At 39.9% G+C, this 22936-nt stretch overlaps 1 pseudogene; it reads left to right on the forward strand.

Annotated features, from left to right (window-relative positions):
- The first annotated feature begins 1675 nt into the window (after nt 1-1675).
- On the forward strand, nt 1676-21649 carry LOC111150696 (annotated as a pseudogene).
- Nucleotides 21650-22936: the final 1287 nt, after the last annotated feature.

Genomic DNA, 22936 nt, shown 5'->3' on the forward strand with positions numbered 1-22936 from the left:
AAATAGCCATGTTTTTTATTCTTTTATTTATTATTTCTTTTCTTTTTATATATATTCAAGGACTACCATCTCTAGTGCTCAGTGCAGTAGAAAGCAGACAGGGTATCAGGAGGTATATTATATCCAATCATTTTTAGTTGCCTATGTATGTTTAAATAAAAACCCTATTGGAGATACAATTTTTCATCCCACATTATACCAGGGGAAAAATTTCATCTTATGCCCTGGTAAATCATAGAACCCAACTGTTAAACCTAGATCTAACACCAGTGCCTACTTATGATCTCTCTCTCTCTATCAAATAAATAAAATAAAATCTTTAAAAAAAAATAGTTAACTGTACATACTAACCTTCCCATTATAAAATAAAAAGTTTAATCTATTTTTTAAAGATTATATTCCTATTTGTCACCAATGAGTAACTGGAATTTCAAATTAATAAAAATACCAATGACCATATCACACAAGAAATGAAATACTTAGGAATAAATCTAACAAAATATTAATTGGTTCTATATATTGAAAATTATAAATCATCATTAAAAATCAAGGAAGATCTAAATAAATGGACAGATATACCACAGGAAAGGACTAGAAGAATCAATTTTTTAGAAGATTTATTTTTTTATTTTGGAGAGAGAGTGTACAAGCTGGAGGGGGGAAGGGAGAGGGAGAGAGAATCCCAAGCAGACTCCACTCCCACCATGGAGCCCAATGCAGGGCCTGATCTCACAACCCCAAGGTCGTTATGTGAGCCAAAATCAAGAGACATTCAATTGACTGTGCCACCCAGGTGCCCCTAGAAGATTCAATATTGTTAAGATACCAATTCTCTCCAATTTGATCTGTAGGTACAGTGCAATCCTAGTAGACAACCTAGCAAGCTATGTGGTAGATATTAACATGCTTCTTCTAAAAGTTGTATGGAAAAGCAAAGGAACTAGAATTGCCAAAACAATTGTGAAAAGGTGAGCAAAGTTGGAGGAGTCAAAATCATAATGAAACAAGTCAGTGTGGTGTTAGCAAAAAGAATATATTTATTATGATAAACTGACAGATGTTGGAGACATGAAGTCCAGTTTCCTCACCTTCCCAGACATATGAGGAAAGCCAAGAGAAACTCTTCATTGCCCTACCAGTCTCTGTGGCCACATGAGCGAGCCCAGGAGAGACCAGCAGAGCAATCCAGTAGAGACCAGGCAAAATTGCCCACCCACAGAATTTTGAACTAATAAATGGTTGTGTTTTAATTTTGGAAGGTGGTATCTTTACATAGCAATAAATAACTGATATGCCACAGTAACTCCAATGCCAACTGGCAGTAGCACAATTATGCTGGAGGGAAAGCCAACACGAAAAGAAATGGTGGCAATCTTAGCAAACTGCTTAAATATTTTACTTTTGCTTGTTGTGATGAGCATTGGGTGTTGTACGTAAATGACGAATCACTGAACTGTACTCCAGAAACCAATACTGCACTGTATGTTAACTAACTAAACTTTAAATTTAAAAAAAAAAAAAAATTAATAAATAAATAAATATTTTACTTTTGCAGATTTTATAAAAGTATATAATCATGTGATCATGTGAACACATTGTCCAGAACCTTGGAAGGGACATGAATAAGTGCAAACCCTTGGAAGGGACATGGTAAGTGCAAACCCTTGGAAGGGACATGGGTAAGTGCAAACCCTTGCAAGGGACAAGGGTAAGTGCAAACATAAGCATCATTCAAGGTAAATTCATCTCTGGTAAGCATGATGCTTCATTTTGAAATACTAACATCCTCTTTAGTGCCATAGAGAATAAAGGAATGCCTGGTATAACCTCACTATATAGCCTTGTTCTAGATGTCTTGCTCATAGAATAACAGTATTTAATGTTTATTATGTGTCATACACTAAACTAAGCATTTAATTAAGATCATTTAATTCAGTCATCACAATAACCTCATAAGGTAGGGACTATAACAACAGTCTTCAGATACTGAAACCGAAGATCACAGTGGTTGTTAACTGCCCAGAGTTACATGGTTATTAAATGTCAAGTTTGTATAAAGTCTGCGCTCTCAGTACCTAAGCTCTATAATACAAGAAAGATTTAAAAAATAAAATTAAATGGAAGGAGAATATTTTATTTTTAGTTTTTATATATTTTTCCTATGACTGGCAGGGGATTTTCTAATATGTTTTCTAGATATGAAGAAAAACCATCTATGCTTATGTTCATTTTAGAGATAACCACCTTACTGATCTCTCCCACAATCTTAAATTGATGCTCTAGGGTTATACCAGTAGATAAACATATCATCTGGAAACAGAGATCAGTCCATGCATTCAATTCTATAGAAACAAATGGAAAATACATTAGAAATATTATAACTAATAGAGTTCATCGAAGTGAATACATAATACAAAATTTTTAACATAGTTTTCCTTAAAGCCAATAAAAAACAGTGAGAAAACATAACAGGGACATGTAATACTTAGAACAGAAATTAAATATATTGTACCTAGGAAAAATAGTGAAACATGCAAATCCTGCTTGAAAAAATTTCAAATATTTAATCAGCCACATTTTTTAAAACTATGAATAAATAAACTTACATAATAATTTCTTATATGTGAAGTCTGAATACTACAGAGTTGCCAGTTTTTTCCAAATGTTTGTATTAGTTTGACTCTAACACAATAAAAGCCTCAAAGTTGTTCCTTTATCAGTTTTTCTATTTGAAATTTTTAGAGGTGATACATTCACAGGGTTCAACAAATCGAAGATATCACATGATGGATCGAAGAAACTATATATAAAAGCTAAAACTGTAAATAAAACTCTTAAAAGAAATCATGGGGAAAAACTTTCATTATATTGAATTTGGTAATAATTTCTCGAATATGACAGCAAAAGCACAGGCAACATAAGTAAAAATAAATTGGACTACTTCAAAATTAAAAACTGTGCACCAAAACACAGTACAGTAAAAAGGCAACCTATCATATGGGAGCAATATTTGCAAATCATATATCTGATGAAGGATTAAGCTTCAGAACACATAAAGAACTCCTACAACTCAATCACAACAACAAAAAGCCTGATTGAAAAATGGCAAAGGACTTGAATAAACATTTCTCCAAAGAAGATATGTAAATGGCTAACATGCACATGAAAAGATGTCCAACAGTACTAATCACTGGATAAATGCAAACAAAACCCCCAAGTAGATACCATCTCACACTCATTATGATGGCTACTGTCAAAAAAAGAAAATAGCAAGTGCTGATAAGGGCATGGAGAAATTACAAACCCTGTGTTCAGTCAGTACATAAAATGGCAGAACCATTATGGAAAATAGTATGGTGTTTCATCAAAAGATTCAAAGTAGAATTACCATATGATTCAGCTATTTCATTTCTGCATATTTGCCCCAAAGCATTGAAAATAACGTCTTGAGGGGCCTGGGTGGCTCAATGGGTGGGGCCTGGGTGGCTCAATGGGTTGAGCCTCTGCGTTCGGCTCAAGTCATGATCTCGGGGTCCTGGGATCAAGCCCCACATCAGGCTCTCTGCTCAGAGGGGAGCCTGCTTCCCCCTCTTTCTCTGCCTGCCTCTCTGCCTACTTGTAATCTCTGTCAAATAAATAAATAAAATCTTAAAAAAAAAAAAAAGGAAAAGGAAAATAAAGTCTTGGAAAGATATTCATATACACACATGTTCAAAGCAGCATTATTCACAATAGTCAAGAAGTAGACACAACCCAAGTGTCCACTGATGGATGGACAAAATGCAATACATGCATACAATGGAATGTTATTCAGCTTTTAAAAAGAAAAGTGTGACATATTCTTCAATTGAAATGAACCTGGAGGACATTGTTCTAAATGCAAAAGCCAGTCATGAAAGACAGTGCATGATTCCTCTTACATAAGGTATGCAGAGTACTCAAATTCACAGAAACAGAACGTGGAATAGTGGTTGCTGGGGGCTGGGAGGAGGGGAAAATGGGGAGTTTAAGATTATGATTTCACTTATGAAAGCATCTTTGAAATGACAAAACTATAGAGGTGATGTACAGATTGGCAGTTGTCAAATGCTGGGTAATAGGATAAAGGAGGGAGATACTGGTGGCTATAAAAGGATAACATAAACCATTTCTTGGATGAAAATACTTTGTATCTTCACTGTAGGTGATGATCACACAAATCTACACGTGTAATAAAACTGCACAGAACTAATTACACACACACAGAGAAACACAACCATGAGAGCGTATAAAACTGATGAAACCTGAATAAGGTCAATAGATTATATTAGTATCAATTTCTTAATTATGGTATCATACTACAGATAAGTAATATGTATGATTCCTGGACCAGCAGCATTACCTGAAACTTGTTAAAAATAAAACCTCAGGGGCACCTGGGTGGCTCAGTGGGTTAAGCTTCTGCCTTCGGCTCAGGTCGTGATCTCAGGATCCTGGGATCAAGCCCCGCATCAGGCTCTCTGCTCAGAGGGGAGCCTGCTTTCTCCTCTCTCTCTGCCTGCTTCTCTGCCTACTTGTGATCTCGGCCTACTTGTGATTAATAAATAAATAAAATCTTTGAAAAATAAAAAATAAGAAATAAAATTAAAAAGGAAAAGAAATAAAAACATGGGCTGGACTCCAGATCTACTGAATTAAACCCCATGCAGACCAGACAGAATTACCACTCAGAGATCAAGGTTTCCAAGCTGGAAGCAGTAATTGCATGTGACTTCAGGGTTGTTAAACTTGGGGAAGAGATGGGGCACCTGGGTGGCTCAGTGTCCAACTCTTGATTTTAGCTCAAGTCATGATCTCAGTGTTGTGGGATCAAGCTTCACATCAGGTTCCATGCTGGGTGTGGAGGCTGCTTAAGATTCTCTCTCTCCTTCTGCCTTCCCCCCAAACAAAAACCTTGGGAAAGAGATGACTATTACTCATGAAAAAGAATAACAGTGCTATGAGACTACATAGGAAATCCTACTTAGGAACCAGCAAAAGCACTAGAGGTTTTTGGAGACAGTGGAGCTGCAGATCAGCTTGAAGAAGTATGACACTCACAAGGACAAACATTTCTTGGGCACCATCAGGCTTTAAGTTCACTCCCCTCCCTAAGTTCTCCATGTGTGTCTTAGGAGACCAGAAGCACTGTGAGGACACCAAGGTTGTATCCATAAGAATATCCCCCACATGGACATTGAGGTGCTGAAGGAACTCAACAAGAATAAGAAGCTGGTCAAGAAATATGATGAATTTTGGTCTTAGAATTTTTGATCAAACAGATCCCACAAATCCCAGGCCCAGGCCTGAAGAAGGCTAGCAAGTTCCCTTTCTTGCCGACCCACAATGAGAACATGATGGCCAAAGTCGATAAAGTGAATACCATGATCAAGTTCCAGATGAAGAAGGTGCTGTGTCTGGCAGTGGTCCCTCAGCCACATGAAGACGGCAGATGATGAGCTTGTATACGATGTCCACTGAGCTATTTCCTTGTGTCACTGTTGAAGAAGAACTGGCCGAACCTCTGTGTGTTACACATCAAGAAAGAGCACCCTGGGCAAGCTCCAGCACCCATACGTACTGAGGCACAGCTTACAAAACCCTAGTGCCAAAAAAAAAAAAAAAAGACAAATAATGTGTAGAAAACCTGTACAGCAGTAAGGATGGACTCCATTTGTTCGCTCACCCAGCACTGTCTCCATTCTGACCTTCTACTCAGGAATGCCCCTTTGACACTGTCTGGCCAATAAGATATAAATGGGAATCTGCTGTAGCGTTCCTAGGAAAGCCTTTTTTCTTTTTTCTTTTTTTTTTTTTTTAATTTAAAGATTTTATTTTTAAGTAATGTCTACACCCAATATGGGCTCAAACTAACAACTCTGAGATCATGAGATGCGTGGTCTACCAACTGAGCCAGCCAGATGCCCTGGAAAACATTCTTTTCCTTTCTTTCTTTCTTTCTTTCTTTTTTTTTTTTTTTTTTTTTGAGAGAAAGTGAGTGAAAGTAGGGGTGGGGAGGGCAAAGAAGAGAAAGAGAAATAGAATGCCAAGCAGTTTCAGCCCCCAGCACGGAGCCCAGGACTCCATCCCACAACCTGGAGATGACGATCTGAGCCAAAATCCAGAGTCGGATACTTAACCATCTGAGCCACCCAGGCACCCCACATGTTTTCTTTTTTTCTCTCTCTCTTTTTTAAAGATTTTATTTATGTACTTATTTGAGAGAGAGAGAGAGAGCACAGACACGAGTGCAAGACTAGGGGAGGAGCGGAGGGAGAGGGATAAGCAGACTCCACACTGCAGTGTAAAATCCTGAGATCATGACGTGAGCCAAAATCAAGAGTCAGATGCACAAGGGACTGAGTCCATCACCCACCCCCATGTTTTCTTGATCCAGATGTTGCCCCTTCCTTTTTTAGATCCATATCTAGGGAAAACTATCCTAAGGGAATAATCAGATAAATGTATACACATTTAGCTCATGATGCTCACCATTGTGTATTTATTGGAAATAATGTTCAATGATAAGAGAATAAATAAAAAGTAATAAGGAATTTCTGTTTTCATAGGATGGAATTTTTGTGGCCATTATGGGTAATGACTATTAAGAATTTTGATGACATGGAAATACTTAAAATATTAGGCGAAAAATCAAAGTGAGAAGCTATATACATTTTTCATAAACAATTTTATACATGTATATTCACATATATACACCCTCTAAAACTTAATTTAAGTTGTAAATAAGTATATATTATGACTCTTTTGAGGTAGGAATAACGATTATTCCTTAAGCATTATTTAAATGACTAGAGTTTCAGTTCTTCTCTCTTACATAAAGCACACTGATGATTTCTGATGTGTAGCCAGGACTGAGAATCTCCAATACACTCTTATAGGGGTGTGTATCTGTGTGTGTGTGTGTGTATATAAGATTTATTTTTAAATATAAGAACACTCCAAATGTTTGGGTTTTTTTTAAAGATTTTATTTATTTATCTGACAGACAGAGATCACAAGTAGGCAGAGAGGCAGGCAGAGAGAGAGAGGGAAGCAGGCTCCCTGCTGAGCAGAGAACCAGACACGGGGCTCGATCCCAGGACCCTGGGACCATGACCTGAGCCGAAGGCAGAGGCCTTAACCCACTGAGCCACCCAGGCGCCCTGAGAACACTCCAAATGTTAAGACAGCTATAACTGGGTATAAATGCCCCATTACAAGGCATTTTATATTTTTGTGCACTTTTATAATTTTCTACCCTGTAATCATTATTTTTAATATAAATTTTTATTTTTAAATGTTTTTAGTACAAAAAATATTTTTAACTGTTTAAAAGGGAAGAAAATAATCCAAGTCCAAGCTAGACCTACACAGAGCTGGAGAAGCAGCTCAAACAACAAAACAAACTACCTGAGGGGTCTTGAACACCTGCCTTCCAACGGTGACACTGCCTGTTTACCAAGTTCCACCTGCAGATGAACATCTGCATGCCTGTTTGCTTACTCTTCCATTGGTCCCAACAGTGATGCTAGGTTAATTTCCTGAGCCTTTCCAAAGACTACAAGTGTATGTGTACACACATATATTAAGTTTCTTCTATTCACATGTAACTTTTTCTCAGTATGAGATAAATCCTTTCGCTGTCCCATGTTTTTGCCTTTGGGAGCCTCTATTTTAAGATTCACAGAAAGCAGAGAAAAAAAAATACATTGGGAAAGAGGAGTTAGCTTTTCAAGGAGTGGTAAAATGATCTATGTTCTTTCCATGCACCACCTCTCAGCTCCATTTCCATTTAGAAGAAAAAAAAAAGCAGGAGAAACCGGACCCTTGACATTTTGCCAGCTGTTTTTCAAACAGTTTGTGATTCTCAACTTCAAATTAAATGTTTTTATTTTAGAATAAGAATTTAAAACCATTCAAATGCCTCATTAGTTTCCACTGCAGAGTTGGTGATAATGATTAATCATGGTATCAACAGCTGTTACTCCCAAGGCAAAACTCCATCCATACCCAATTCATTTAATGACCACAGGAGTATGCCCTTTGTTTTCCTTAACTACCCTTCCTGAGGGTCTCACCATTTATTCCAAAGATTCGAACCCCAGAGGAGTGAAGTTCATGGTGTACTTTTTGCCATTGACAGAATCAGAATATATATTGGATAGAATACATAATTTCTAAAATGAGCTTTGTGGATGAATTTATTAAAACACTGAGTTATGAGATGACTTGTGGGAAATCAAGGTAAGTCCATCATTACTGAACACAGAGCACAAACCAGAATTTCAAAAGGGAGGAAGAGATAAGAAACTACTATGCATGCCGAACAGACTTTGGATTCTATGCTGATTTATATAGCTCTCTAGAGCCACATAATTCAACTGGCTGTTTACTGGACTCTTCTGTTCTTTCTGGAAAGACGACTCTTGAGTTTTGGAATGTCTATATGGCCAAAACTACCTAGCTTCTGAGGAAGGGTAAATTCAATTTGTTTAACAGACATATTACTTTAAGAAATAAGTACAATTTTCCAAACTTTCAAGTCAGATACATAATCGATGTCACGTGAAGTCCAAACAGTTGCTGCTGTTTCCACAGCACAAGTCATGGGGACCACCAAGATTGTCTGAAGGCCATTTTTCAGAACTCTCTCAGAAGCCCAGCTACCCAACACTTGCTGAGGTTTCTGATCTGACAAGTCTTAACATTTACCAAGGGGTTTATGAGACCAGCTCACCAGACAATCTTCCAGTGAGCTAAATTCAGTATGTCACCCACCCCTGATACGCTTGCTTTCTTCCTAGTGTAAGGGCCTATTCAGCCAGAGCAGCCCCACCCCGGTTGAACTGCCATTTTGCTGTAAAGCTTAAACTGATCCCCCCCACCCCCCCACCCCCGGCCCAGGGGAACTTACTTAAAAAAGCAAGTCCGGGAAACCAGTCCCAGGTAACAAAGTCCAAGTACAAGGGTGGGTCAGTCCAGGTGGAGGTATTCAGTCAGTGGGGGCGCATACTGTCTCCTAGCTACCAAGGAGTAGGGGCCCCCGCCCTTTGGGAGCCTTTTAGCGCCAATCCTAACCAAGGTGTGATAGGCTGGTTCAAATGTCTACTAGGGTAAATTGTAATTCAGTTGGTCACCTAGCATCACTGTGGAGTTTCCTTTGTGTGTTATAATTTCATTGGCCACCTGTGTGTGGCCAGGCCCAACCACATGGCCTTTGCTTTATAAAAGTTAGTCTGGAAAGCAGGAAGGGGTCGTCCTCTCTGTAGGGGCAGCCCCGACCGTTCTGTTAGATGGTCAGTATGATTCCTGGTGCTTGGCGCGAAATAAAGCTTTGCTTGACCTTCGCTTTGTATCAGTCTCGCTCCTTTAATCACGGACCCATTATTGGGGTTCCCCAATTTTGGGGGGACCCAACACTAGGAAGCGTCTCTGGTAATCTCTGCATTCCTCTACTGCTCAGAGCTTCCTCCTTGCTGATCCCATTCCCACTGCCATCCTTTCTCCCAAACCTTTCACCTGTGCCCGCAGAAACCTCCATGCCATGGAAATTTTTTTTACATTACCAACAGTTAATATTCCTCATGGACATTTCTTTTCTTGAACTCCTCATCCTTCTCTTGAATTCTTCACAAATCAGTGTTTCTCATACTCCAGTAACCCCCAAATTGTGTGTCGAATCAGTGTTCTCCTTACTTTTCAATGCTATTTGAAGATATTCTTTCCTTTAAGATTATTTATTATTTATTTGACAGAGAGAGAGAGAGAGTGAGATCACAAGTAGGCAGAGAGGCAGGCACAGAGAGAGGGGGAAGTAGGCTCCCCACTGAGCAGAGAGCCTGACACAGGGCTCAATCCCACCACCCTGAGATCATGACCCAAGCTGAAGGCAGAGGCCCAACCCACTGAGCCACCCAGGTGCCCCGAAGACATTCTTTCTTCCTCCTAAGGTAACACACTCTACTTTTCCTGTAAGTGATGAAGAAATACTGGTATGTGTTCATAATAAAAGGTATACTACAAAGTTCAGGAGAATGGTATAGCCTTCTTTTGAACATATTTACCATTTTTTATCATTCTATTAAGTTGTAAATTATATTTTTCTGTATTTTTTTAAAGATTTTTATTTATTTATTCATTTGAGAGAGAGACAGAGAGAGTGAGGGCAAGAGAGAGGGCAAGAACACAAGCAGGGGGAGAAGCAGACTCTCTTTCTGTATTTTTTAATAGTTACACTAGACATTAGAACATGCATCCTTCATTCACCGAAGTCTGATAATCAATAACTTCAACTCCCAGGACAATGCAAAGGCCTGAGAATCCTTTACTACACATACCCTTATTCCAATTTACATGTTCAACATTGTCATGTATTTTATTTCTCTAGATATCTAAATCCTGAACACCACAAGTTTTATTGTCGTTTTATACAGCGTTCATTTAAATAGACCACTTTTGTTGCTCTTCATTTCCTTCTATACCTCTGACATACATCCTGGGTCTTTTTCATGAATATCTATTAGATAGGGTCAATATCAGGAATATCTATAAGAATTCCCTTTTGTGTGATTAGTTTCTGTTTATCTAAAGATTTCTATGTATATTTTTTCTTATAGCCAAAGAATTCTTTCACTTTGTAGAGAGTTCTAGGTTGGCTGTCATATTTTTCATCACCTTGTAGATATCAATCATCTGTTTTCTGCTTTCCATTGCTCCTTTTGAGATCTGTAAACCTAACTCCTTTAGTTAATCTGATTCTTTTCTCTAGCTGCTTTAGAAGATTTTCTATTTAATTTCTTTTATACAAATACTTGAAAAGATAATACCTGAGATTTTCTATAACTATAAAAAACATCAATATACAGAAATCCAGTGAATCCCATGCTGGATAACAAAAAAAAAGAAATATACATGTAGACATTTTATAAAGAAATTGCAAAATGCCACTTTTAAATTTTATTTATTTGAGAGAAAGAGAGCACAGTGGGAAGGGGCAGCGGGAGAGAGAGTGAGAGTCTTAAGCAGACTCCACGCTGAGGGCGGAGCCTGACAGGGCTTGATCTTAGGACCCTGAGATCATGACCAGAGCCAAAACCAAGGGTAGGACTCTTAACCGACTGTGCCACCCAGGCATTTTCTCCATTTTACACTTATGATAGAACTCCTAGTCAAAGCCCTAAACTTAGCTTTTGATATATAAAGGATGTGTTTCTTTAGAAATCTCTTCACACAGTTAATAAATTCTGGCCATCGTACTAGTATTTAACCAAAGACTCCAAAAAAAAGTCAGTTGTAAAACTTTAAGCTCCTTGTCTCCTTTGTTCTAGATAGAATCTGACTTGAGCTTGAACGGAACAACTTTTGGGCAACAAGATTTACAACAGATGAGAATACATCCCAGAATACTTCAAATGTAGTGATCCAAAAAATTTAATAATTGCCAATGAGATGTGAAAAACAAATAGGTTTATTTTATCATTTATTTTATCTAAGCCCATGTCGCTCATGGGTACCCATCCAAGTGAGCAGTACAAGAAGAGGATAAAGCAGCCAGTTTAAAGTAGTCTATTCTCTCCTGATTTAAAATATTCTCTGCTGGGGCACCTGGGTGGCACAGTCAGTTAAGCATCTAACTTTTGATTTTGGCTCAGGTCTGACCTAAGGTTCATGGGATCAAGCCCCACATTGGGCTCTGTACTCAGCAAAGAGGCTGCTTGAGTTTTTCTCTCCCTCTCCCTCCAGCCCTCCTGTCATGTGCGCTCCCTCTCTTAACTAATTTTTTTTTTTAAAGATTTTATTTATTTATTTGACAGAGAGATCACAAGTAGGGAGAGAGGCAGGCAGAGAGAGAGGAGGAAGCAGGCTCCCTGCCGAGCAGAGAGCCCGATGCGGGGCTCGATCCCAGGACTCTGAGATCATGACCTGAGCCGAAGGCAGTGGCTTAACCCACTGAGCCACCCAGGCGCCCCTCTCTTAACTAATTTTTTAAAAAAATAAAAATAAAATATTCTCTTTCCATTTAAAATATCTCCTTTCCCCTTTTCCTGTTCCTCCTCCCAAAATGGAAGCTCGGGATTTGGTGGAAAGCTTAGATGTCCTCAATCAGTGTAGGTCAGGGCAAGGAATGGGCTTCAGAGGTTGCCACACTGAAATAAGACAACCACTCCAGAGTGAAATCTACAAAATGAATAGCCAGGTAGAGTGCCAAGATCCCAAAGGATCCAGAAGTTCCTATGTGCCCTCTGGAAAGATGCAGAATGTAGTTGATTAGTGAATTTGCCAAGGGATTGCTACAGGAGAGGCAGAGCAAAAACTGTAGTCGAGAACCTCTGGGCAGATGGCTCCAAGAGTAGTCACATGGAAGTCTTATTGGCCAGATCTCAGATGGTCAGAAGCACTAGCAAAGGTTGAGGAAAGGCCTACTCACATGGAAGCCAGCCAAAGTGCCCACCAATAATCCCCAGATCGAGAGAGCAGACCAGGAGTTTCATCAAAAGCAGAGCTCAGCCGCAGAGGTCACTGAAGAGCCAGTGCAAAGCTATTCCCTACCCCATCACCAAACAGTTTTCCAGTCAACCACATCCAGACCCTATTTTGGGGAAGAACTGTGGTAAGGAAATCAGAGACTGAGCTTTTATCCCAAAGGCACAGTTTCAAAGAAAAGAGACTCTTATCCTGAAAAGAATGAGATATTTCTAATTGGCAAGTCCACATATAATTTTCTATCATTCATTGGAGTGTGAGTTGATGAAAATATTCAGATCACTTATAGAAAATTTTAAAAAAATGAGTTTTATAAAACTTAAACAGTGGCATATAAATTTCAACACCATTCCATATTTTTCAAATTTATTAAGACTTGAAAAATATTTTCTTACTTTTTTAACATTTTATTTATTCATATGAGAGAGAGAGAGAAAGAGGGCAAGAGGGGGTGAGGGGGAAGGAGAAGCAGACCCCCTGCTGAGTAGGACCCCAAGATCATGACCTGAGCTAGTCAGATACTTAACTGACTAAGCACCCAAATGCCTCACAAAATATTTTCTAACAATTTCTTTCATTTTCCCCCCAAAGCTACTGTTTTTCCTTTTTCATCCAGTTTTGTGCATTTATAATTTTTTTTAATTAAGGAGGCTCCATGCCCAATGTGGGGCTTGAACTTACAACCCCAAGATCAAGAGTCACATACTCTACTGAAAGAGCCAGCCAGGTGCCCCTATATTTACATTTTCACTCTTTCTTGATAAAGTTCAACTGGTAGGTCTATTATGTAATAAGGTTTGTTTTTAAGGAACTAGTTCCTAGATCATATATTTATTCTGTTTTTTTCTTATTCATTAATTAGTACTTCTCTCTTCATTTGTTCTATTTTCCTTAGGTTTATTTCATTGTTCTTTTCCCAAGATCTGAGTTCAATATTAATTTAATTGTTTCTTGTTTGATAATGAAAGTACTTAAGTGTATGAATTTTCTTCAAAGTCCAACTTTTTTTTAAGATTTTACTTTAAGTAATCTCTACACTCAACATGGGGTTCCAACTCAAAACCCTGAGATCAAGAGTTGCATGCTCTACCAACTAAGCCAGCCAGGTCCCCCTTCTGAGTTCAACTTTTTAACATGAAGTGTATGAAGAAACATTTCATTTCCAGACACTTGAATCTTATTCGCACCTACATTTATAAAGAACAATATCAAAAACTTTTTGCATCATGAGCAAAGAACATGGTTTGTATTACTTTGAATTAATTCAGGTTTCTTTTTGACCTACTATATGGACAAAATCTATAAATATTTTAAAAGTGAGAAGAAAGTGCATCACCTGTTTGCTAGATATAGAGCTGAAGAAATGCATATCAATTAATCTTATTAATCCAACTTTTATTTCCCTGTAGCCTCACATATTTTTTGTCCACTTTATCATTCAAGGATTAAGACAGATTATAACATTTTCCATTACTATAATATTTTCTATGTATTTTCTTCACACTCTTGAAAAGAACATTTTGGTTTATATATTTTAGCTATATATTCATGTCGGACTATATCCTTAAAGAACACAAGTGATATTTTTCTCTAAATTCAACTGTTTCTGAGGGCACCTGCTGGCTCAGTCAGGAAAACATGGGAATCTATATTTTTTTTCTTTTTAAAATTTCACTTATATATTTGAGAGACACAGAGCAAGAAAGAGCATGAGCCGGGTGAGGGGCAGAGGGAGAAGCAGACTCCCTGCTGAGCAGGGAGCCTGATGCAGGGCTCGATCCTGAGACTCCACAGGACTTCAGGAACTCCAGGACCATCACCTGAGCCGAAGGCAAATGATTAACTGACTCAGCCACCCAGGCACCCAGAGCATGGGACTCTTGATCTCAGGGTTATGAGATCAATCCCCACATTGGGCAGAGACTACTTAAAAAAAAAAAAAAAAAATTCTTTTTTTTAAAATAAGTAAATTCAATTTTTTCTGTCATTATAAGTTTTTATTACATTTTTTGCATGCCCTTTTTTGCACTTCTTTGCACAATTTTTTTTTAAGTAAACTGTAGGCCCAAAGTGGGGCTTGAACTTAAAATCCCAAGATCAAGGGACGCCTGGGTGGCTCAGTTGGTTAGGCGGCTGCCTTCGGCTCAGGTCATGGTCCCAGCGTCCTGGGATTGAGTCCCACATTGGGCTCCTTGCTCGGCAGGGAACCTGCTTCTCCCTCTGCCTCTGCCTGCCTCTCAGCCTACTTGTGATCTCTCTCTCTCTCTGACAAATAAATAAATAAAATCTTTAAAAAAAAAAATCCCAAGATCAAGGATCACATGCTTACTAACTGAACTAGTCAGGTGCCCTGTTTGTATATTCATTTTTAATTTTTGAGTCATTTTTCAAAATTATGGCCCCCACAGACAGCATATATGTGTGTATACATCTTTTTACTCAATCTGAGCATCTTTTCCTTTATTAGATAACTTTACCCCTTTTAAGTTATACATGTATGAATGTTTCAGTGTAGACAGTAGGTCCTAATTCTTTTTTTTTTTTTTTTTTTTAAAGAACTCTCTACATCCAACATGGGCCTTGAACTCACGACCCCATAATCAAGAACACACACTCTTCTGACTGAGGCAGCCAGGCACTCCAAGTAGGTCCTAATTCTGTATTATTCCACAACTTTTGTTTTTCATACTTCTTTCATTATGCAGTTTCTATTTACCTTGTTTGCTCCCAATCCCATCCTTTATTAAAGAAATTTGGAAGTTACAATTTGTTTTTTGTTTTCTTTTTTTTTCTTTAACCAATGATAATGTCTATTATTTTCAATAAATTCTTAAACATACATATATTTCAATCAATTAACTTTAGAACTAAACAGTACAGATTTGACACTCCTCAATTTTTGGTCATGCTCTACAATTTTTATATTGTTCTATTATTGCCAAATTATTATTTTCGCAGCATAGAGCTTTTGTTTCAATGATCCTAACAACTGCAATCTGTTCTGTGCTTTAAAAAAGAAACATGTCTGATTCACTGGACTTAATGTTGACAACTCACTATTTATAGCACATCTTCTCTAGTTATGCATGATTACTTGTTTGGTCTTATCCTGGATTACAAATTCAAGTAATGTTTTTCAAATATTGCATTTTAATGACTTTCTGTTACTGCTGCACATTAAAGACAACTTGGCAAGATATACAATCCTAGGGTTACATCTTTCAGTCAATTACCAATCAAATGAAATATTTTTGCGTACTTACATTGTGCCAGGTACTAGGAAAACAAAAATGATCCCTGCCCTTATAGGAATGACTTTGAAAAAGTAATTTCAAAGGCGTTAAATATACAAAAAGTGGTATGCAGGAGCCTAAAGGAATATAAAATAGAGTAATTTAACCAAGTTTAGATTAAACCTACATTGAAGGGAGAGGGAAATAAATATTCTTGAAGAAATGAGATTTAAGTTGAGACTGAAGGATAGTTAAGAGTCAGCAGGTAAAAGATGAGAGAGAGAAAAATGGTAGAAAAACCAGGGATGATCCAGTGTGCACAAAAGGCTTCATGTGGGGAGAGAGAGTAGTCCTCCCAGATGAAGTGATAAGGAGTAAGTTTATCTGTAGACAATTTTTTTAAACTTTTAATTCATTCATTTATTTTTAAGCAGGGTGGAGAGGCAGAGGGAGATGGAGAGAGAGAATCATAAGCAGGCTCCACAGCCAGCACAGACCTGACACAGGGCTCAATCTTACCATCCTGAGATCATGACCTGAGCCGAAATCAAGAGTGAGAGGTTTAACCAATTGGGGCCACCCAGGTGCACCTGTAGAGAAATTAAAACAAAAAATAAAACCTACAAAAAGTCTACGTTTTAACAGCAGTATGAGTCAGCAATTCTAAACAGTATCAGTGATAAAACATTTCCCAGATTCTCAGTTTCAGCTAGGACATGTAAAGAGTTTGGAAGTTGTCCCTCTGTAGTTAGTACAAGAAAAAGTTGGGCAAACTGAAAATCAGTGACTTTTCTTGGACTCCTTAGAGAACTAAGGTTGCAGGACAAATCAGCACCCCGAATTCTGGAGAAACTGGCTCATTCAGGGACACGGCTGAAATCCGCCTAGGTGAAGCCGAAACTATCGGAGCCGTTAGCTGCTAGAAGCATTGACATGGTTACACGGACAAGCTGCCGGGCTGTATGTGGGCCAGCATGAGAGTGAGAAAATCCTGGGAGCTGCAGTCTTGAGGAGACTATCATGTTTTCACACATTTTTACCTCCAGTAGCCCCACCAGTTTCTCAAAGTGAAGACCCAGGAAAGATCTTCTTGTGGTTGTGGAAGGATGTGCGGGGAAGAAAGGAAGATTATTGTATAGTCCAGAGCTTTCTCCCTAACGCAGCAGGCTACTCGCCAAGAGAAAAGACCATGGAACCTGGTATCCCATCTACAACAAAGGCAATTGTGTGACTCCAGCCCCATCCACCCTTCCTACCTCTACCAGAAGAGGAAAAAAGCTAAGAAAAACTCGGGAAGGTCCTAACCTAGAGATGCGCTAAAAGCCCACTGAAAGGCTGAGGTTTAATCCCAAGATGACAGGATGTTCCCCTTTGCTGCACATCACACACACCCACGGGCCTCCCATGTAATAACGGTGCATGACAGCTGGAAGAGTGGCAAGGTGCAGACTCTCTCCCATGAGGAGGTCTCCAGGAAGCCCGAACAGAACAGGGGAGGCTCCAAACAAGGCACTAAAAGAGCTATGTCAGGGCTGACACCACATCCCATTTCCAGATGCTGTTATCCTAAGAATGGGAGCTAGGCAAGCCTGTCCTTTCTCACCACTCTTATTTAACATTTGTCTCTGTCAGTTCAGGCTGTTATAACTAACGACTATAGGCTGGGTGGTTTACAGAAGAAACATTTATCTTTCATAGTTCTGAAGGCTGGGAAGTCTGAGAACAGGCTATCAGCATGGTAAGATTCTTGGTAAGGACCCTCTTCCTGGTTATATCCTTACATAGCCCTTCCTTGGTGCATACCAGAAAAGAGATGCTGTTCCTTTTCTTCTTTTATAAGGACATTAATCTTATCATAAGGGCCCCACCCTCATAAGCGAATGTGCTTATTACTTCCCAAAGACCTCACCTCCAAATACAATCTCACTGGGGATTAGTGTTTCAACAGATGAATCTGGGGAAGACACAAATATTCAAGTCGTAGCAATATTATATTGGAAGTCCTGGCTACTACAATAAAACAAGAAATGGAAATAAAATGCATGCAGACTGGAAAGGAAGAAATAAAATGATTTTTGTTTGCAAATGACATGATTGCCTACGTAGAAAATCCAAAAAAACCCCAAATTTCTGGAACTGCAGGCATACCTCAGAGATGTTTCAGATTCAGTCCCAAGCCATTGCAGTAAGGTAAATATGACAATAAAACAAGTCAAATGATTTTTTTTTCGTTTCCCAGTGCATATGAAGTGATGTTTGCACCGAACTATAGTTAAGTATGCAATAGCATTATGTCTAAAAGAACAAGGTACATGCATTAATTAAAACATACGCTATTGCTGGGGTTCCTGGGTGGTTCAGTCAGTTGACAGTCCAACTCTTTTTTTCTTTTTTAAGATTTTATTAATTTATTTGTCACAGACAGAGATAGAGAGAGAGAGCACAAAGTAGGGGAGCACCAGGCAGAGGGAGGAGCAGACACCCTGCTAAGCAAGGAGCCTGATGTGGGATTCGATCCCAGGACCCTGAGATCATGACCTGAACCAAAGGCAGACACTCAACTGACAGCCACCCAGCATCTCAAGTGTCTGACTCTTGATTCTGGCTCAGGTTGTGATCTCAGGGTGGTAAGATCAGGCCCCACACTGGGCTCCACACTCAGTGCAGAGTCTGCTTGTCCTTCTCCCTTCCACTCTGACCTGTTATTTATTTAAATAAGTAAGACCTCAGGGCACCTGGGTGGCACAATCGGTTAAGTATCTGCCTTTGGTTCAGGTTATGATCCCAGGGTCCTGGGATTGAGTCCCAAATTGGGCTCCTTGCTCAGCAGGGAGCCTGCTTCTCCCTCTGCCTGCTGCTCCCCTGCTCCTCCTGCTTGTGCTCTCATTCTTGGACAAATTAATAAATAAAATCTTTAAAAATAAAAAAAAAATTTTAAGACTCAATATTGTTAAGATATTAATTCTTAGAATATGATCTATAGATTCAATGCAATTCCAACCTAAATCTCTTCAAGCTATTTGGTAGATAGTGACAAAATGATCACTGAACACAAAATGATGTGCTGTATGTTGGCTAATGTAATTTAAATTTAAAAAGATAAAGTTTACATAGAAAAACAAAAGATCTAGAATCACCAACATAATACTGAAAAACAAAATTGGAGAACTCACAATACCTGATTTCAAGGCTTAAAGTAAAACTACAGTAATCAAGACGATATGGTATCTGTTAAAAAAAAAAAAAAAAAGACACATAGAGCAATAGAATAGAACAAAGAGCCCAGAAACCAGAAATACACCGATACAATATTGTCAACTGATCTTGACAACAGAATGTTAAAGAAAATTATTCATGACACTCGTTAAAGACAGCAAGACATTATCTGAGGGGGACTATTGCATCGGGATTTGCAGAGAGGAGAGAGCTCAGTCTGAATTCTGATTACAGTAAGAACAAGAGGAGATTTATAGCCAAGGAGCAGGTGGGAGTCAGAGGATGGAAACTTACGAAAAGGAAACATCAAGGAAAAGGAGGATTCTTGCTAAAGGCAGGTCATGGTGATAAGATACTGAAGTGGGAGATGAGAATTTGATGAGCTATCAAGAGTGATTACTACTAAGAATGGAGATTCGCTCCAAACTGGTATGATTCTTGCTAAAACTGAACTGAGCAGGCCAAGGACAAGCCTAGTAGAATAAAGGGCCAAGAGTAGCCTGACTAAGGTTCAGTTAAGGAAAGAGGCTTTGTCAGAAGTAAAGACAACTGAATGAAAAAAATAAATAAATAAATAAGTCTTTCCACAAATGCTACTGCAGGGGCGCCTGGGTGGCTCAGTGAGTTAAAGCCTCTGCCTTCGGCTCAGAGTCCTGGGATGGAGCCCCACGTGGGCTCTCTGCTCAGCGGGGAGCCTGCTTCCTCCTCTCTCTCTGCCTGCCTCTCTGCCTACTTGTAATCTCTGTCAAATGAATAAATAAAACCTTTAAAAAAAAAATTCTACTGCAATAACTGAATGTCCATATGCAAAAAGGGTAGGGGAGGAACTGGATTCAGAACTTACATTTTTCACAAAAATTAATTCAAGATAAATCATAAACTTAAATGAGAAATACAAAACCAGAAAACTCCTACAAGATAACACAGGAAAAAATCTCAGTGACCTTAGATTTGGCAATGGATTTTTACAATACAAAAGCATCATCCATTTAAAAACTGATAAACTGGATTCTATTAAGAAGTTTTTTGTTGTTGTTTTTTTTTAAGATTTTATTTATTTATTTGACAGACAGGGAGCCTGCTTCCTCCTCTCTCTGCCTGCCTCTCTGCCTACTTGTGATCTCTTTCTCTCTGTCAAATAAATAAATAAAATCTTAAAAAAAAAAAAGAAAAATTTAGAAAAATTATAAGTAGAAGTAGAGAATTCCCATGCACTCTACATGCACCTTTCCCTGTTATTAACATCTTACATTGTATGGTACTTTTGTTATAATTAATGAACCAACACTGATATATATTTTTTTAAAATTTTATTTTATATCCCTGCAGATAAACTTTTAAGTTTTCTCTCTATGCAATCCCTGGTACTCTGGCCCACTTTAGCCATTTCATTTTTCACAACCCTCCTTTCCATCTCCTCAACTCACAGAGTCCAGCAGGTTCTGCAGAGCAGACCTGGTAACTTCCAGGGAAACGAGCTGGGGCAGTTTTGGAGAAAACGTTTTCTCTTGAAGGTCTTTCAGGGTTACTGTCCTTTGCAGTCTGACGTCTAGTGTCTTTACAACCATGGTTTCATTTATTTGAAACCTTTGGTTGTTCAGGCAGGAGAGTAAATTGGTCGCTGTTTACTACACTGACCAGAAGTGGGATTTCCTTTTTTTTTTTAAATATCATTTTAAGCATTGTAAGCATAACTTTTTTTTAAAATATTTTATTTATTTGACAGAAATCACAAATAGGCAGAGGCAGGCAGAGAGAGAGGGGGAAGCAGGCTCCCCGTCAAGCAGAGAGCCCGATGCGGGGCTCGATCCCAAGACCCTGAGATCATGACCTGAGCCGAAGGCAGAGGCTTAACCCACTGAGCCACCCAGGCGCCCCTAATTTTTCTAAATTTTTCTAAAACTAATAATAAATAATAAAGTTCTAAATAATAAAGTTTACTAAAAGCATCGAGCAGGGGCGCCTGGGTGGCTCAGTGGGGTAAGCCTCTGCCTTTGGCTCAGGTCATGATCACAGGGTCCTGGGATAGAGTCCCGCATCCGGCTCTCGGCTCAGCGGGGAGCCTGCCTCCCTTCCCCCCTCTCTGCCTGTCTCTCTGCCTACTTGTGATCTCTGTCAAATAAATAAATAAAATCTTTTAAATTTTTTAAAAAAATTAAAAAATAAAAGCACCGAGCAGACCCACGGACCTGTCTCTGGCTTCTCCAGAGTTTGGACGGCACCGACCCAGGGACGCCCCTTCTTCCCGCCTCCCACCAGCCTCCAACCTCTTCTCCAGGCGCAGCCTCCAGAACCCCCTTCTCCGCGATCCTCTGCCCCCCGCGAGCAGCCAGCAGAGTATCTTGAGCTTCCGCCTCGTCGCCATGGACCACGAGCTCCCGGGTTCACGGAAGGGTCCCACCGCCTGCTCCCCAGCACCTGCGGGCCTCGCGCCCACCTGTCTCAGGGCTTCCACTCGACCGCAGCGACGGGGTGGCTCCCGAGGGCATGGGTCACACCCTGCAGGCCGGAGCAAGCGCGGTCCCGTGGCAGGACCCAACCAGACCCTCTGGACCTGCGGGTCCCGGGCCGCCGACTTCCGGAAGGCCACTTCCGGCATGAGCAGGTGCTACTCATCAGGAAGATGCCCCGCACCTGACTCCTCTTCCACCTGCACGGGCGGGTTTCTCCTCCAGAGGACCCCCCTCCGGCACGGCTAGGAGCCCCCAGAGCCCAGCAGCCTCAGGGGGGACCCCGCTGGCCTCCCCCCACCCTCCCCGGAGCCAGGGCTTCTGCCTGAGCCTCTCCCTGTGTGACCACCCTGCACCCTCTCCAGCACGGTGGGCCAAATGGAAACAAGCTTTTTGCAGGGGAAAAATGAAGCACAAATACAACTTCACCCTCTCTGGGTGGAGACTCACACACTGCCACCCCCACCGCACCATTAGCACACAACTGGAGAGGGGACGTTTCTTTTAACAAATTCAATCAAAACTTTAAAAAGTTTTTAAAGAAATGACTGGAGCAAGGAGAGCAAAGAGGACATGGCAGGAGGCTTGAGAGCTAGGAAGAAGGACCTTCTGGCTTTGAAAGAACTCGAGCTTTACCTAGGAGTGGGAAGACACTAGTTTTCAACCAGATGTGCATTTGTAGCAGATTTGAAATTCATACGGGATGGTGCATTGCAAAAATAAAACTTGATTTTCTGTCACACAACTAGGTTAAAAGTCTTCCCTTGGCAGAAATACATATTTTTAAGCGTAATAATTGCTCTGGGGGGAAAATTTAATTATTTTCCAATTAACTCGGCTTCTTTGAGTAAATATTTAGTATTTCTTTCCCCTCTTCCTTTCCTGCCCTTCTCCTTTGTTAAGAGGGAACAAAATTTCTAGGTGACTTATGTGATGTCTGGTATTAGACATGTGTGGTCCAGATACCTTCCTTGGGTACTTTGGGCTCTTGTTTTGTGTAAATCTCTTTTCATACTGCATCTTCAAGTTATGCATTTACTGAAGCATCACTGTTCTGGTCTGGCAGTTGGTATGAGAAAGCAGCACTTCTTGCTGTAACCTGAGGAAGTATTATGTAGTGGTTAGAAGCCTGACTCCTGGAACCAGATTGCAAAATTCAAATTGTAGTTCTGGGGCACCTGGGTGGCTCAGTGGATTAAGTGTCTGCCTTCAGCTTGGGGAGCTCAGACCTCCATTCCAGGGGGCCGGGATCATGACCCAAGAGAAAGTGAGAGAATGGGCAAGGAGAGCAGCAGAGGCAGAGGGAAAGGCAGACTGCCCATTCTCTCACTTTCTCTCTCAAATAAATAAAATCTTTTTTAAAAAAATTCTAGTTCTGGGACTCCTGGGTGGCTCAGTTGGTTGAGCCGCTGCCTTCAGCTCAGATCATGATCCCAGGGTGATGGGATCGAGTCCCGCATCGGGCTCCTTGCTCGGCGGGGAGCCTGCTTCTCTAGCTACCTCTGCCTGCCTCTCTGCCTGCTTGTGTGTATTCTC

The sequence above is a fragment of the Enhydra lutris genome, unplaced genomic scaffold (assembly GCF_002288905.1).
Source record: "Enhydra lutris kenyoni isolate GAN:26980312 unplaced genomic scaffold, ASM228890v2 scaffoldscaffold24, whole genome shotgun sequence".
Classification (NCBI taxonomy): domain Eukaryota; kingdom Metazoa; phylum Chordata; class Mammalia; order Carnivora; family Mustelidae; genus Enhydra; species Enhydra lutris.